An 18,125-nucleotide genomic window follows, 5' to 3' on the forward strand; every position below is an offset into this window, starting at 1 on the left:
TTTTGGCCTTTTTTGGTCCTTTGCACTGCACCTCATTTCCGCCCAGACCACTTTCTTGTAGTCACTATATCTCCTGATTTTCCATTTTTTGGCCTTTTTTTCAACTGCATTTCTTTTGATGATATCTCCTTTCTCAAGTGTTTGAAAGCCGTCCTTTGAAGGGCTCGCAAGATTCCGTTTGCCTTCCCGAAAGGAAATTTCATTTCCTTTCGGGAAGGCAAACGGAATCTTGCGATTTCAACGGGGACCAATTGGGCAAGCTTTGGTGCAAGTCCCTGCACTGGATGGCATGCCATGCCTTTTGATGGCTTTTGCTCAGGCAAAGATTTTTTAATTTTTTTCTTTTTTTTTTTTTAAGTGTCCATGCCATGTCCCTTATTTCTTCCCATTCAAGTAGTGCCTACTTCTTTGATTTTTCCCCTGCTTTTGCAACAGCTGTGAGGTTACTTTTGGCCTCTTTTGGTCCTTTGCACTGCACCTCAGTTCTGCCCAGACCACTTTCTTTTAGTCACAAAATTTCCCAATTTCTTTTTTTTTTTTTTCAATTTCATTTCCTTTGCTGGTATCTCTGTTCCAGAGTGGTTCTAAGTCCTTCTTTTGTATTTCTGGCTTCAAGGAAGATCAATTTAAGCAAGCCTTGGTGTATGTGCTGCATGTCCCTGCACTGGATGACATGCCATGCCATTTCATCTCTTTTGCTTTGGCCACGAATTTTGCTTTTTAATTTTTTTAATTCAAGTATCAATGCCATGTCCCTCATTTCTTCCCCTCCAAGTTGTGCCTACTTCATTGATTTTTCCCCTGCTTTTGCAACAGCTGTGAGGTTACTTTTGGCCTCTTTTGGTCCTTTGCACTGCACCTCATTTCCGCCCAGACCACTTTCTTGTAGTCACTATATCTCCTGATTTTCCATTTTTTGGCCTTTTTTTCAACTGCATTTCTTTTGATGATATCTCCTTTCTCAAGTATTTGAAAGCCGTCCTTTGAAGGGCTCGCAAGATTCCGTTTGCCTTCCCGAAAGGAAATTTCATTTCCTTTCGGGAAGGCAAACGGAATCTTGCGATTTCAATGGGGACCAATTGGGCAAGCTTTGGTGCAAGTCCCTGCACTGGATGGCATGCCATGCCTTTTGATCTCTTTTGCTCTGGCAAAGATTTTTTAATTTTTTTCTTTTTTTTTTTTTAAGTGTCCATGCCATGTCCCTTTTTTCTTCCCATTCAAGTAGTGCCTACTTCTTTGATTTTTCCCCTGCTTTTGCAACAGCTGTGAGGTTACTTTTGGCCTCTTTTGGTCCTTTGCACTGCACCTCAGTTCTGCCCAGACCGATTTCTTGAAGTCACAAAATTCCCCAATTTCTTTTTTTTTTTCTTCAATTTCATTTCCTTTGCTGGTATCTCTATTCCAGAGTGTTTGTAGGTCCTTCTTTTGTATTTCTGGCTTCAAGGAGGATCAATTTAAGCAAGCCTTGGTGTATGTGCTGCATGTCCCTGCACTGGATGACATGCCATGCCTTTTGATCTCTTTTGCTTTGGCCATGAATTTTGCTTTTTAATTTTTTTAATTCAAGTATCAATGCCATGTCCTTCATTTCTTCCCCTCCAAGTTGTGCCTACTTCTTTGATTTTTCCCCTGCTTTTGCAACAGCTGTGAGGTTACTTTTGGCCTCTTTTGGTCCTTTGCACTGCACCTCAGTTCTGCCCAGACCACTTTCTTTTAGTCACAAAATTTCCCAATTTCTTTTTTTTTTTTTTTCCTTCAATTTCATTTCCTTTGCTTGTATCTCTGTTCCAGAGTGTTTCTAAGTCCTTCTTTTGTATTTCTGGCTTCAAGGAAGATCAATTTAAGCAAGCCTTGGTGTATGTGCTGCATGTCCCTGCACTGGATGACATGCCATGCCTTTTGATCTCTTTTGCTTTGGCCACGAATTTTGCTTTTTAATTTTTTTAAATGAGGAATCAAAGTCCATGTCCCTCATTTCTTCCCATTCAAGTTGTGCCTACTTCATTGATTTTTCCCCTGCTTTTGCAACAGCTGTGAGGTTACTTTTGGCCTCTTTTGGTCCTTTGCACTGCACCTCATTTCCGCCCAGACCACTTTCTTGTAGTCACTATATCTCCTGATTTTCCATTTTTTGGCCTTTTTTTCAACTGCATTTCTTTTGATGATATCTCCTTTCTCAAGTGTTTGAAAGCCGTCCTTTGAAGGGCTCGCAAGATTCCGTTTGCCTTCCCGAAAGGAAATTTCATTTCCTTTGGAAGGCAAACGGAATCTTGCGATTTCAACGGGGACCAATTGGGCAAGCTTTGGTGCAAGTCCCTGCACTGGATGGCATGCCATGCCTTTTGATGGCTTTTGCTCAGGCAAAGATTTTTTAATTTTTTTCTTTTTTTTTTTTTAAGTGTCCATGCCATGTCCCTTATTTCTTCCCATTCAAGTAGTGCCTACTTCTTTGATTTTTCCCCTGCTTTTGCAACAGCTGTGAGGTTACTTTTGGCCTCTTTTGGTCCTTTGCACTGCACCTCAGTTCTGCCCAGACCACTTTCTTTTAGTCACAAAATTTCCCAATTTCTTTTTTTTTTTTTTTCTTCAATTTCATTTCCTTTGCTGGTATCTCTGTTCCAGAGTGGTTCAAAGTCCTTCTTTTGTATTTCTGGCTTCAAGGAAGACCAATTTAAGCAAGCCTTGGTGTATGTGCTGCATGTCCCTGCACTGGATGACATGCCATGCCTTTTGATCTCTTTTGCTTTGGCCACGAATTTTGCTTTTTAATTTTTTTAATTCAAGTATCAATGCCATGTCCCTTATTTCTTCCCATTCAAGTAGTGCCTACTTCTTTGATTTTTCGCCTGCTTTTGCAACAGCTGTGAGGTTACTTTTGGCCTCTTTTGGTCCTTTGCACTGCACCTCATTTCCGCCCAGACCACTTTCTTGTAGTCTCTATATCTCCTGATTTTCCATTTTTTGGCCTTTTTTTCAACTGCATTTCTTTTGATGATATCTCCTTTCTCAAGTGTTTGAAAGCCGTCCTTTGAAGGGCTCGCAAGATTCCGTTTGCCTTCCCGAAAGGAAATTTCATTTCCTTTCGGGAAGGCAAACGGAATCTTGCGATTTCAATGGGGACCAATTGGGCAAGCTTTGGTGCAAGTCCCTGCACTGGATGGCATGCCATGCCTTTTGATGGCTTTTGCTCTGGCAAAGATTTTTTAATTTTTTTCTTTTTTTTTTTTTAAGTGTCCATGCCATGTCCCTTATTTCTTCCCATTCAAGTAGTGCCTACTTCTTTGATTTTTCCCCTGCTTTTGCAACAGCTGTGAGGTTACTTTTGGCCTCTTTTGGTCCTTTGCACTGCACCTCAGTTCTGCCCAGACCACTTTCTTGAAGTCACAAAATTCCCCAATTTCTTTTTTTTTTTCTTCAATTTCATTTCCTTTGCTGGTATCTCTATTCCAGAGTGTTTGTAGGTCCTTCTTTTGTATTTCTGGCTTCAAGGAGGATCAATTTAGGCAAGCCTTGGTGTTATGTGCTGCATGTCCCTGCACTGGATGACATGCCATGCCTTTTGATCTCTTTTGCTTTGGCCACGAATTTTGCTTTTTAATTTTTTTAATTCAAGTATCAATGCCATGTCCCTTATTTCTTCCCATTCAAGTAGTGCCTACTTCTTTGATTTTTCCCCTGCTTTTGCAACAGCTGTGAGGTTACTTTTGGCCTCTTTTGGTCCTTTGTACTGCACCTCAGTTCTGCCCAGACCACTTTCTTTTAGTCACAAAATTTCCCAATTTCTTTTTTTTTTTTTTTCTTCAATTTCATTTCCTTTGCTGGTATCTCTGTTCCAGAGTGGTTCTAAGTCCTTCTTTTGTATTTCTGGCTTCAAGGAAGATCAATTTAAGCAAGCCTTGGTGTATGTGCTGCATGTCCCTGCACTGGATGACATGCCATGCCCTTTCATCTCTTTTGCTTTGGCCTTGAATTTTTTTTAATTTTTTTAATTCAAGTATCAATGCCATGTCCCTCATTTCTTCCCCTCCAAGTTGTGCCTACTTCATTGATTTTTCCCCTGCTTTTGCAACAGCTGTGAGGTTACTTTTGGCCTCTTTTGGTCCTTTGCACTGCACCTCATTTCCGCCCAGACCACTTTCTTGTAGTCACTATATCTCCTGATTTTCCATTTTTTGGCCTTTTTTTCAACTGCATTTCTTTTGATGATATCTCCTTTCTCAAGTGTTTGAAAGCCGTCCTTTGAAGGGCTCGCAAGATTGCGTTTGCCTTCCCGAAAGGAAATTTCATTTCCTTTCGGGAAGGCAAACGGAATCTTGCGATTTCAACGGGGACCAATTGGGCAAGCTTTGGTGCAAGTCCCTGCACTGGATGGCATGCCATGCCTTTTGATGGCTTTTGCTCAGGCAAAGATTTTTTAATTTTTTTCTTTTTTTTTTTTTAAGTGTCCATGCCATGTCCCTTATTTCTTCCCATTCAAGTAGTGCCTACTTCTTTGATTTTTCCCCTGCTTTTGCAACAGCTGTGAGGTTACTTTTGGCCTCTTTTGGTCCTTTGCACTGCACCTCAGTTCTGCCCAGACCACTTTCTTTTAGTCACAAAATTTCCCAATTTCTTTTTTTTTTTTTTTCTTCAATTTCATTTCCTTTGCTGGTATCTCTGTTCCAGAGTGGTTCTAAGTCCTTCTTTTGTATTTCTGGCTTCAAGGAAGACCAATTTAAGCAAGCCTTGGTGTATGTGCTGCATGTCCCTGCACTGGATGACATGCCATGCCTTTTGATCTCTTTTGCTTTGGCCACGAATTTTGCTTTTTAATTTTTTTAATTCAAGTATCAATGCCATGTCCCTTATTTCTTCCCATTCAAGTAGTGCCTACTTCTTTGATTTTTCCCCTGCTTTTGCAACAGCTGTGAGGTTACTTTTGGCCTCTTTTGGTCCGTTGCACTGCACCTCATTTCCGCCCAGACCACTTTCTTGTAGTCTCTATATCTCCTGATTTTCCATTTTTTGGCCTTTTTTTCAACTGCATTTCTTTTGATGATATCTCCTTTCTCAAGTGTTTGAAAGCCGTCCTTTGAAGGGCTCGCAAGATTCCGTTTGCCTTCCCGAAAGGAAATTTCATTTCCTTTCGGGAAGGCAAACGGAAACTTGCGATTTCAATGGGGACCAATTGGGCAAGCTTTGGTGCAAGTCCCTGCACTGGATGGCATGCCATGCCTTTTGATGGCTTTTGCTCTGGCAAAGATTTTTAAATTTTTTTCTTTTTTTTTTTTTAAGTGTCCATGCCATGTCCCTTATTTCTTCCCATTCAAGTTGTGCCTACTTCTTTGATTTTTCCCCTGCTTTTGCAACAGCTGTGAGGTTACTTTTGGCCTCTTTTGGTCCTTTGCACTGCACCTCAGTTCTGCCCAGACCACTTTCTTGAAGTCACAAAATTCCCCAATTTCTTTTTTTTTTCTTCAATTTCATTTCCTTTGCTGGTATCTCTATTCCAGAGTGTTTGTAGGTCCTTCTTTTGTATTTCTGGCTTCAAGGAGGATCAATTTAGGCAAGCCTTGGTGTTATGTGCTGCATGTCCCTGCACTGGATGACATGCCATGCCTTTTGATCTCTTTTGCTTTGGCCACGAATTTTGCTTTTTAATTTTTTTAATTCAAGTATCAATGCCATGTCCCTTATTTCTTCCCATTCAAGTAGTGCCTACTTCTTTGATTTTTCCCCTGCTTTTGCAACAGCTGTGAGGTTACTTTTGGCCTCTTTTGGTCCTTTGTACTGCACCTCAGTTCTGCCAAGACCACTTTCTTTTAGTCACAAAATTTAACAATTTCTTTTTTTTTTTTTTTCTTCAATTTCATTTCCTTTGCTGGTATCTCTGTTCCAGAGTGGTTCTAAGTCCTTCTTTTGTATTTCTGGCTTCAAGGAAGATCAATTTAAGCAAGCCTTGGTGTATGTGCTGCATGTCCCTGCACTGGATGACATGCCATGCCCTTTCATCTCTTTTGCTTTGGCCTTGAATTTTGCTTTTTAATTTTTTTAATTCAAGTATCAATGCCATGTCCCTCATTTCTTCCCCTCCAAGTTGTGCCAACTTCATTGATTTTTCCCCTGCTTTTGCAACAGCTGTGAGGTTACTTTTGGCCTCTTTTGGTCCTTTGCACTGCACCTCATTTCCGCCCAGACCACTTTCTTGTAGTCACTATATCTCCTGATTTTCCATTTTTTGGCCTTCTTTTCAACTGCATTTCTTTTGATGATATCTCCTTTCTCAAGTGTTTGAAAGCCGTCCTTTGAAGGGCTCGCAAGATTCCGTTTGCCTTCCCGAAAGGAAATTTCATTTCCTTTCGGGAAGGCAAACGGAATCTTGCGATTTCAACGGGGACCAATTGGGCAAGCTTTGGTGCAAGTCCCTGCACTGGATGGCATGCCATGCCTTTTGATGGCTTTTGCTCTGGCAAAGATTTTTAAATTTTTTTTCTTTTTTTTTTTTAAAGTGTCCATGCCATGTCCCTTATTTCTTCCCATTCAAGTACTGCCTACTTCTTTGATTTTTCCCCTGCTTTTGCAACAGCTGTGAGGTTACTTTTGGCCTCTTTTGGTCCTTTGTACTGCACCTCAGTTCTGCCAAGACCACTTTCTTTTAGTCACAAAATTTCCCAATTTCTTTTTTTTTGTTTTTCTTCAATTTCATTTCCTTTGCTGGTATCTCTGTTCCAGAGTGGTTCTAAGTCCTTCTTTTGTATTTCTGGCTTCAAGGAAGACCAATTTAAGCAAGCCTTGGTGTATGTGCTGCATGTCCCTGCACTGGATGACATGCCATGCCTTTTGATCTCTTTTGCTTTGGCCACGAATTTTGCTTTTTAATTTTTTTAAATGAGGAATCAAAGTCCATGTCCCTCATTTCTTCCCCTCCAAGTTGTGCCTACTTCATTGATTTTTCCCCTGCTTTTGCAACAGCTGTGAGGTTACTTTTGGCCTTTTTTGGTCCTTTGCACTGCACCTCATTTCCGCCCAGACCACTTTCTTGTAGTCACTATATCTCCTGATTTTCCATTTTTTGGCCTTTTTTTCAACTGCATTTCTTTTGATGATATCTCCTTTCTCAAGTGTTTGAAAGCCGTCCTTTGAAGGGCTCGCAAGATTCCGTTTGCCTTCCCGAAAGGAAATTTCATTTCCTTTCGGGAAGGCAAACGGAATCTTGCGATTTCAACGGGGACCAATTGGGCAAGCTTTGGTGCAAGTCCCTGCACTGGATGGCATGCCATGCCTTTTGATGGCTTTTGCTCAGGCAAAGATTTTTTAATTTTTTTCTTTTTTTTTTTTTAAGTGTCCATGCCATGTCCCTTATTTCTTCCCATTCAAGTAGTGCCTACTTCTTTGATTTTTCCCCTGCTTTTGCAACAGCTGTGAGGTTACTTTTGGCCTCTTTTGGTCCTTTGCACTGCACCTCAGTTCTGCCCAGACCACTTTCTTTTAGTCACAAAATTTCCCAATTTCTTTTTTTTTTTTTTCTTCAATTTCATTTCCTTTGCTGGTATCTCTGTTCCAGAGTGGTTCTAAGTCCTTCTTTTGTATTTCTGGCTTCAAGGAAGATCAATTTAAGCAAGCCTTGGTGTATGTGCTGCATGTCCCTGCACTGGATGACATGCCATGCCTTTTGATCTCTTTTGCTTTGGCCTTGAATTTTGCTTTTTAATTTTTTTAATTCAAGTATCAATGCCATGTCCCTTATTTCTTCCCATTCAAGTAGTGCCTACTTCTTTGATTTTTCCCCTGCTTTTGCAACAGCTGTGAGGTTACTTTTGGCCTCTTTTGGTCCTTTGCACTGCACCTCATTTCCGCCCAGACCACTTTCTTGTAGTCACTATATCTCCTGATTTTCCATTTTTTGGCCTTTTTTTCAACTGCATTTCCTTTGATGATATCTCCTTTCTCAAGTGTTTGAAAGCCGTCCTTTGAAGGGCTCGCAAGATTCCGTTTGCCTTCCCGAAAGGAAATTTCATTTCCTTTCGGGAAGGCAAACGGAATCTTGCGATTTCAACGGGGACCAATTGGGCAAGCTTTGGTGCAAGTCCCTGCACTGGATGGCATGCCATGCCTTTTGATGGCTTTTGCTCTGGCAAAGATTTTTTAATTTTTTTCTTTTTTTTTTCTTAAGTGTCCATGCCATGTCCCTTATTTCTTCCCATTCAAGTAGCGCCTACTTCTTTGATTTTTCCCCTGCTTTTGCAACAGCTGTGAGGTTACTTTTGGCCTCTTTTGGTCCTTTGCACTGCACCTCAGTTCTGCCCAGACCACTTTCTTTTAGTCACAAAATTTAACAATTTCTTTTTTTTTTTCTTCAATTTCATTTCCTGTGCTGGTATCTCTATTCCAGAGTGTTTGTAGGTCCTTCTTTTGTATTTCTGGCTTCAAGGAGGATCAATGTGGGCAAGCCTTGGTGTATGTGCTGCATGTCCCTGCACTGGATGACATGCCATGCCTTTTGATCTCTTTTGCTTTGGCCATGAATTTTGCTTTTTAATTTTTTTAATTCAAGTATCAATGCCATGTCCTTCATTTCTTCCCCTCCAAGTTGTGCCTACTTCTTTGATTTTTCCCCTGCTTTTGCAACAGCTGTGAGGTTACTTTTGGCCTCTTTTGGTCCTTTGCACTGCACCTCAGTTCTGCCCAGACCACTTTCTTTTAGTCACAAAATTTCCCAATTTCTTTTTTTTTTTTTTCTTCAATTTCATTTCCTTTGCTGGTATCTCTGTTCCAGAGTGGTTCTAAGTCCTTCTTTTGTATTTCTGGCTTCAAGGAAGATCAATTTAAGCAAGCCTTGGTGTATGTGCTGCATGTCCCTGCACTGGATGACATGCCATGCCTTTTGATCTCTTTTGCTTTGGCCACGAATTTTGCTTTTTAATTTTTTTAATTCAAGTATCAATGCCATGTCCCTTATTTCTTCCCATTCAAGTAGTGCCTACTTCTTTGATTTTTCCCCTGCTTTTGCAACAGCTGTGAGGTTACTTTTGGCCTCTTTTGGTCCTTTGCACTGCACCTCAGTTCTGCCCAGACCACTTTCTTTTAGTCACAAAATTTCCCAATTTCTTTTTTTTTTTTTTCTTCAATTTCATTTCCTTTGCTGGTATCTCTGTTCCAGAGTGGTTCTAAGTCCTTCTTTTGTATTTCTGGCTTCAAGGAAGATCAATTTAAGCAAGCCTTGGTGTATGTGCTGCATGTCCCTGCACTGGATGACATGCCATGCCTTTTGATCTCTTTTGCTTTGGCCACGAATTTTGCTTTTTAATTTTTTTAATTCAAGTATCAATGCCATGTCCCTTATTTCTTCCCATTCAAGTAGTGCCTACTTCTTTGATTTTTCCCCTGCTTTTGCAACAGCTGTGAGGTTACTTTTGGCCTCTTTTGGTCCTTTGCACTGCACCTCAGTTCTGCCCAGACCACTTTCTTGTAGTCTCTATATCTCCTGATTTTCCATTTTTTGGCCTTTTTTTCAACTGCATTTCTTTTGATGATATCTCCTTTCTCAAGTGTTTGAAAGCCGTCCTTTGAAGGGCTCGCAAGATTCCGTTTGCCTTCCCGAAAGGAAATTTCATTTCCTTTCGGGAAGGCAAACGGAATCTTGCGATTTCAACGGGGACCAATTGGGCAAGCTTTGGTGCAAGTCCCTGCACTGGATGGCATGCCATGCCTTTTGATGGCTTTTGCTCAGGCAAAGATTTTTTAATTTTTTTCTTTTTTTTTTTTAAAGTGTCCATGCCATGTCCCTTATTTCTTCCCATTCAAGTAGTGCCTACTTCTTTGATTTTTCCCCTGCTTTTGCAACAGCTGTGAGGTTACTTTTGGCCTCTTTTGGTCCTTTGCGCTGCACCTCAGTTCTGCCCAGACCACTTTCTTGAAGTCACAAAATTCCCCAATTTCTTTTTTTTTTTCTTCAATTTCATTTCCTGTGCTGGTATCTCTATTCCAGAGTGTTTGTAGGTCCTTCTTTTGTATTTCTGGCTTCAAGGAGGATCAATGTGGGCAAGCCTTGGTGTTATGTGCTGCATGTCCCTGCACTGGATGACATGCCATGCCTTTTGATCTCTTTTGCTTTGGCCATGAATTTTGCTTTTTAATTTTTTTAATTCAAGTATCAATGCCATGTCCCTTATTTCTTCCCATTCAAGTAGTGCCTACTTCTTTGATTTTTCCCCTGCTTTTGCAACAGCTGTGAGGTTACTTTTGGCCTCTTTTGGTCCTTTGCACTGCACCTCAGTTCTGCCCAGACCACTTTCTTTTAGTCACAAAATTTAACAATTTCTTTTTTTTTTTTTTTCTTCAATTTCATTTCCTTTGCTGGTATCTCTGTTCCAGAGTGGTTCTAAGTCCTTCTTTTGTATTTCTGGCTTCAAGGAAGATCAATTTAAGCAAGCCTTGGTGTATGTGCTGCATGTCCCTGCACTGGATGACATGCCATGCCCTTTCATCTCTTTTGCTTTGGCCTTGAATTTTGCTTTTTAATTTTTTTAATTCAAGTATCAATGCCATGTCCCTCATTTCTTCCCCTCCAAGTTGTGCCAACTTCATTGATTTTTCCCCTGCTTTTGCAACAGCTGTGAGGTTACTTTTGGCCTCTTTTGGTCCTTTGCACTGCACCTCATTTCTGCCCAGACCACTTTCTTGTAGTCACTATATCTCCTGATTTTCCATTTTTTGGCCTTCTTTTCAACTGCATTTCTTTTGATGATATCTCCTTTCTCAAGTGTTTGAAAGCCGTCCTTTGAAGGGCTCGCAAGATTCCGTTTGCCTTCCCGAAAGGAAATTTCATTTCCTTTCGGGAAGGCAAACGGAATCTTGCGATTTCAACGGGGACCAATTGGGCAAGCTTTGGTGCAAGTCCCTGCACTGGATGGCATGCCATGCCTTTTGATGGCTTTTGCTCTGGCAAAGATTTTTAAATTTTTTTTCTTTTTTTTTTTTAAAGTGTCCATGCCATGTCCCTTATTTCTTCCCATTCAAGTAGTGCCTACTTCTTTGATTTTTCCCCTGCTTTTGCAACAGCTGTGAGGTTACTTTTGGCCTCTTTTGGTCCTTTGCACTGCACCTCAGTTCTGCCCAGACCACTTTCTTTTAGTCACAAAATTTCCCAATTTCTTTTTTTTTTTCTTCAATTTCATTTCCTGTGCTGGTATCTCTATTCCAGAGTGTTTGTAGGTCCTTCTTTTGTATTTCTGGCTTCAAGGAGGATCAATGTGGGCAAGCCTTGGTGTATGTGCTGCATGTCCCTGCACTGGATGACATGCCATGCCTTTTGATCTCTTTTGCTTTGGCCACGAATATTGCTTTTTAATTTTTTTAATTCAAGTATCAATGCCATGTCCCTTATTTCTTCCCATTCAAGTAGTGCCTACTTCTTTGATTTTTCCCCTGCTTTTGCAACAGCTGTGAGGTTACTTTTGGCCTCTTTTGGTCCTTTGTACTGCACCTCAGTTCTGCCCAGACCACTTTCTTTTAGTCACAAAATTTAACAATTTCTTTTTTTTTTTTTTTCTTCAATTTCATTTCCTTTGCTGGTATCTCTATTCCAGAGTGGTTCTAAGTCCTTCTTTTGTATTTCTGGCTTCAAGGAAGATCAATTTAAGCAAGCCTTGGTGTATGTGCTGCATGTCCCTGCACTGGATGTCATGCCATGCCCTTTCATCTCTTTTGCTTTGGCCTTGAATTTTGGTTTTTAATTTTTTTAATTCAAGTATCAATGCCATGTCCCTCATTTCTTCCCCTCCAAGTTGTGCCAACTTCATTGATTTTTCCCCTGCTTTTGCAACAGCTGTGAGGTTACTTTTGGCCTCTTTTGGTCCTTTGCACTGCACCTCATTTCCGCCCAGACCACTTTCTTGTAGTCACTATATCTCCTGATTTTCCATTTTTTGGCCTTCTTTTCAACTGCATTTCTTTTGATGATATCTCCTTTCTCAAGTGTTTGAAAGCCGTCCTTTGAAGGGCTCGCAAGATTCCGTTTGCCTTCCCGAAAGGAAATTTCATTTCCTTTCGGGAAGGCAAACGGAATCTTGCGATTTCAACGGGGACCAATTGGGCAAGCTTTGGTGCAAGTCCCTGCACTGGATGGCATGCCATGCCTTTTGATGGCTTTTGCTCTGGCAAAGATTTTTAAATTTTTTTTCTTTTTTTTTTTTAAAGTGTCCATGCCATGTCCCTTATTTCTTCCCATTCAAGTAGTGCCTACTTCATTGATTTTTCCCCTGCTTTTGCAACAGCTGTGAGGTTACTTTTGGCCTCTTTTGGTCCTTTGCACTGCACCTCAGTTCTGCCCAGACCACTTTCTTTTAGTCACAAAATTTCCCAATTTCTTTTTTTTTTTCTTCAATTTCATTTCCTGTGCTGGTATCTCTATTCCAGAGTGTTTGTAGGTCCTTCTTTTGTATTTCTGGCTTCAAGGAGGATCAATGTGGGCAAGCCTTGGTGTATGTGCTGCATGTCCCTGCACTGGATGACATGCCATGCCTTTTGATCTCTTTTGCTTTGGCCATGAATTTTGCTTTTTAATTTTTTTAATTCAAGTATCAATGCCATGTCCTTCATTTCTTCCCCTCCAAGTTGTGCCTACTTCTTTGATTTTTCCCCTGCTTTTGCAACAGCTGTGAGGTTACTTTTGGCCTCTTTTGGTCCTTTGCACTGCACCTCATTTCCGCCCAGACCACTTTCTTGTAGTCACTATATCTCCTGATTTTCCATTTTTTGGCCTTTTTTTCAACTGCATTTCTTTTGATGATATCTCCTTTCTCAAGTGTTTGAAAGCTGTCCTTTGAAGGGCTCGCAAGATTCCGTTTGCCTTCCCGAAAGGAAATTTCATTTCCTTTCGGGAAGGCAAACGGAATCTTGCGATTTCAACGGGGACCAATTGGGCAAGCTTTGGTGCAAGTCCCTGCACTGGATGGCATGCCATGCCTTTTGATGGCTTTTGCTCTGGCAAAGATTTTTTAATTTTTTTCTTTTTTTTTTTTTAAGTGTCCATGCCATGTCCCTTATTTCTTCCCATTCAAGTAGTGCCTACTTCTTTGATTTTTCCCCTGCTTTTGCAACAGCTGTGAGGTTACTTTTGGCCTCTTTTGGTCCTTTGCACTGCACCTCAGTTCTGCCCAGATCACTTTCTTGAAGTCACAAAATTTCCCAATTTCTTTTTTTTTTTCTTCAATTTCATTTCCTGTGCTGGTATCTCTATTCCAGAGTGGTTGTAGGTCCTTCTTTTGTATTTCTGGCTTCAAGGAGGATCAATGTGGGCAAGCCTTGGTGTATGTGCTGCATGTCCCTGCACTGGATGACATGCAATGCCTTTTGATCTCTTTTGCTTTGGCCATGAATTTTGCTTTTAAATTTTTTAATTCAAGTATCAATGCCATGTCCTTCATTTCTTCCCATTCAAGTAGTGCCTACTTCTTTGATTTTTCCCCTGCTTTTGCAACAGCTGTGAGGTTACTTTTGGCCTCTTTTGGTCCTTTGCACTGCACCTCAGTTCTACCCAGACCACTTCCTTGAAGTCACAAAATTTCCCAATTTCTTTTTTTTTTTTTTTTTTCTTCAATTTCATTTCCTGTGCTGGTATCTCTGTTCCAGAGTGGTTCTAAGTCCTTCTTTTGTATTTCTGGCTTCAAGGAAGATCAATTTAAGCAAGCCTTGGTGTATGTGCTGCATGTCCCTGCACTGGATGACATGCCATGCCATTTCATCTCTTTTGCTTTGGCCTTGAATTTTGCTTTTTAATTTTTTTAATTCAAGTATCAATGCCATGTCCCTCATTTCTTCCCCTCCAAGTTGTGCCTACTTCTTTGATTTTTCCCCTGCTTTTGCAACAGCTGTGAGGTTACTTTTGGCCTCTTTTGGTCCTTTGCACTGCACCTCATTTCCGCCCAGACCACTTTCTTGTAGTCACTATATCTCCTGATTTTCCATTTTTTGGCCTTTTTTTCAACTGCATTTCTTTTGTTGATATCTCCTTTCTCAAGTATTTGAAAGCCGTCCTTTGAAGGGCTCGCAAGATTCCGTTTGCCTTCCCGAAAGGAAATTTCATTTCCTTTCGGGAAGGCAAACGGAATCTTGCGATTTCAATGGGGACCAATTGGGCAAGCTTTGGTGCAAGTCCCTGCACTGGATGGCATGCCATGCCTTTTGATCTCTTTTGCTCTGGCAAAGATTTTTTAATTTTTTTCTTTTTTTTTTTTTAAGTGTCCATGCCATGTCCCTTTTTTCTTCCCATTCAAGTAGTGCCTACTTCTTTGATTTTTCCCCTGCTTTTGCAACAGCTGTGAGGTTACTTTTGGCCTCTTTTGGTCCTGTGCACTGCACCACAGTTCTGCCCAGACCGATTTCTTGAAGTCACAAAATTCCCCAATTTCTTTTTTTTTTTCTTCAATTTCATTTCCTTTGCTGGTATCTCTATTCCAGAGTGTTTGTAGGTCCTTCTTTTGTATTTCTGGCTTCAAGGAGGATCAATTTAAGCAAGCCTTGGTGTATGTGCTGCATGTCCCTGCACTGGATGACATGCCATGCCTTTTGATCTCTTTTGCTTTGGCCATGAATTTTGCTTTTTAATTTTTTTAATTCAAGTATCAATGCCATGTCCTTCATTTCTTCCCCTCCAAGTTGTGCCTACTTCTTTGATTTTTCCCCTGCTTTTGCAACAGCTGTGAGGTTACTTTTGGCCTCTTTTGGTCCTTTGCACTGCACCTCAGTTCTGCCCAGACCACTTTCTTTTAGTCACAAAATTTCCCAATTTCTTTTTTTTTTTTTTTCCTTCAATTTCATTTCCTTTGCTTGTATCTCTGTTCCAGAGTGGTTCTAAGTCCTTCTTTTGTATTTCTGGCTTCAAGGAAGATCAATTTAAGCAAGCCTTGGTGTATGTGCTGCATGTCCCTGCACTGGATGACATGCCATGCCTTTTGATCTCTTTTGCTTTGGCCACGAATTTTGCTTTTTAATTTTTTTAAATGAGGAATCAAAGTTCATGTCCCTCATTTCTTCCCCTCCAAGTTGTGCCTACTTCATTGATTTTTCCCCTGCTTTTGCAACAGCTGTGAGGTTACTTTTGGCCTCTTTTGGTCCTTTGCACTGCACCTCATTTCCGCCCAGACCACTTTCTTGTAGTCACTATATCTCCTGATTTTCCATTTTTTGGCCTTTTTTTCAACTGCATTTCTTTTGATGATATCTCCTTTCTCAAGTGTTTGAAAGCCGTCCTTTGAAGGGCTCGCAAGATTCCGTTTGCCTTCCCGAAAGGAAATTTCATTTCCTTTCGGGAAGGCAAACGGAATCTTGCGATTTCAATGGGGACCAATTGGGCAAGCTTTGGTGCAAGTCCCTGCACTGGATGGCATGCCATGCCTTTTGATGGCTTTTGCTCTGGCAAAGATTTTTTAATTTTTTTCTTTTTTTTTTTTTAAGTGTCCATGCCATGTCCCTTATTTCTTCCCATTCAAGTTGTGCCTACTTCTTTGATTTTTCCCCTGCTTTTGCAACAGCTGTGAGGTTACTTTTGGCCTCTTTTGGTCCTTTGCACTGCACCTCAGTTCTGCCCAGACCACTTTCTTGAAGTCACAAAATTCCCCAATTTCTTTTTTTTTTTCTTCAATTTCATTTCCTTTGCTGGTATCTCTATTCCAGAGTGTTTGTAGGTCCTTCTTTTGTATTTCTGGCTTCAAGGAGGATCAATTTAGGCAAGCCTTGGTGTTATGTGCTGCATGTCCCTGCACTGGATGACATGCCATGCCTTTTGATCTCTTTTGCTTTGGCCACGAATTTTGCTTTTTAATTTTTTTAATTCAAGTATCAATGCCATGTCCCTTATTTCTTCCCATTCAAGTAGTGCCTACTTCTTTGATTTTTCCCCTGCTTTTGCAACAGCTGTGAGGTTACTTTTGGCCTCTTTTGGTCCTTTGTACTGCACCTCAGTTCTGCCAAGACCACTTTCTTTTAGTCACAAAATTTAACAATTTCTTTTTTTTTTTTTTTCTTCAATTTCATTTCCTTTGCTGGTATCTCTGTTCCAGAGTGGTTCTAAGTCCTTCTTTTGTATTTCTGGCTTCAAGGAAGATCAATTTAAGCAAGCCTTGGTGTATGTGCTGCATGTCCCTGCACTGGATGACATGCCATGCCCTTTAACTCTCTTTTGCTTTGGCCTTGAATTTTGCTTTTTAATTTTTTTAATTCAAGTATCAATGCCATGTCCCTCATTTCTTCCCCTCCAAGTTGTGCCTACTTCATTGATTTTTCCCCTGCTTTTGCAACAGCTGTGAGGTTACTTTTGGCCTCTTTTGGTCCTTTGCACTGCACCTCATTTCCGCCCAGACCACTTTCTTGTAGTCACTATATCTCCTGATTTTCCATTTTTTGGCCTTCTTTTCAACTGCATTTCTTTTGATGATATCTCCTTTCTCAAGTGTTTGAAAGCCGTCCTTTGAAGGGCTCGCAAGATTCCGTTTGCCTTCCCGAAAGGAAATTTCATTTCCTTTCGGGAAGGCAAACGGAATCTTGCGATTTCAACGGGGACCAATTGGGCAAGCTTTGGTGCAAGTCCCTGCACTGGATGGCATGCCATGCCTTTTGATGGCTTTTGCTCTGGCAAAGATTTTTAAATTTTTTTTCTTTTTTTTTTTTAAAGTGTCCATGCCATGTCCCTTATTTCTTCCCATTCAAGTACTGCCTACTTCATTGATTTTTCCCCTGCTTTTGCAACAGCTGTGAGGTTACTTTTGGCCTCTTTTGGTCCTTTGCACTGCACCTCAGTTCTGCCCAGACCACTTTCTTTTAGTCACAAAATTCCCCAATTTCTTTTTTTTTTTCTTCAATTTCATTTCCTGTGCTGGTATCTCTATTCCAGAGTGTTTGTAGGTCCTTCTTTTGTATTTCTGGCTTCAAGGAGGATCAATGTGGGCAAGCCTTGGTGTATGTGCTGCATGTCCCTGCACTGGATGACATGCCATGCCTTTTGATCTCTTTTGCTTTGGCCATGAATTTTGCTTTTTAATTTTTTTAATTCAAGTATCAATGCCATGTCCTTCATTTCTTCCCCTCCAAGTTGTGCCTACTTCTTTGATTTTTCCCCTGCTTTTGCAACAGCTGTGAGGTTACTTTTGGCCTCTTTTGGTCCTTTGCACTGCACCTCAGTTCTGCCCAGACCACTTTCTTTTAGTCACAAAATTTCCCAATTTCTTTTTTTTTTTTTTTCTTCAATTTCATTTCCTTTGCTGGTATCTCTGTTCCAGAGTGGTTCAAAGTCCTTCTTTTGTATTTCTGGCTTCAAGGAAGACCAATTTAAGCAAGCCTTGGTGTATGTGCTGCATGTCCCTGCACTGGATGACATGCCATGCCTTTTGATCTCTTTTGCTTTGGCCACGAATTTTGCTTTTTAATTTTTTTAATTCAAGTATCAATGCCATGTCCCTTATTTCTTCCCATTCAAGTAGTGCCTACTTCTTTGATTTTTCCCCTGCTTTTGCAACAGCTGTGAGGTTACTTTTGGCCTCTTTTGGTCCTTTGCACTGCACCTCATTTCCGCCCAGACCACTTTCTTGTAGTCTCTATATCTCCTGATTTTCCATTTTTTGGCCTTTTTTTCAACTGCATTTCTTTTGATGATATCTCCTTTCTCAAGTGTTTGAAAGCCGTCCTTTGAAGGGCTCGCAAGATTCCGTTTGCCTTCCCGAAAGGAAATTTCATTTCCTTTCGGGAAGGCAAACGGAATCTTGCGATTTCAACGGGGACCAATTGGGCAAGCTTTGGTGCAAGTCCCTGCACTGGATGGCATGCCATGCCTTTTGATGGCTTTTGCTCTGGCAAAGATTTTTAAATTTTTTTTCTTTTTTTTTTTTAAAGTGTCCATGCCATGTCCCTTATTTCTTCCCATTCAAGTACTGCCTACTTCATTGATTTTTCCCCTGCTTTTGCAACAGCTGTGAGGTTACTTTTGGCCTCTTTTGGTCCTTTGCACTGCACCTCAGTTCTGCCCAGACCACTTTCTTTTAGTCACAAAATTTCCCAATTTCTTTTTTTTTTTCTTCAATTTCATTTCCTGTGCTGGTATCTCTATTCCAGAGTGTTTGTAGGTCCTTCTTTTGTATTTCTGGCTTCAAGGA

Source organism: Haemorhous mexicanus, chromosome 1 (assembly GCF_027477595.1).
Source record: "Haemorhous mexicanus isolate bHaeMex1 chromosome 1, bHaeMex1.pri, whole genome shotgun sequence".
NCBI classification, from domain to species: domain Eukaryota; kingdom Metazoa; phylum Chordata; class Aves; order Passeriformes; family Fringillidae; genus Haemorhous; species Haemorhous mexicanus.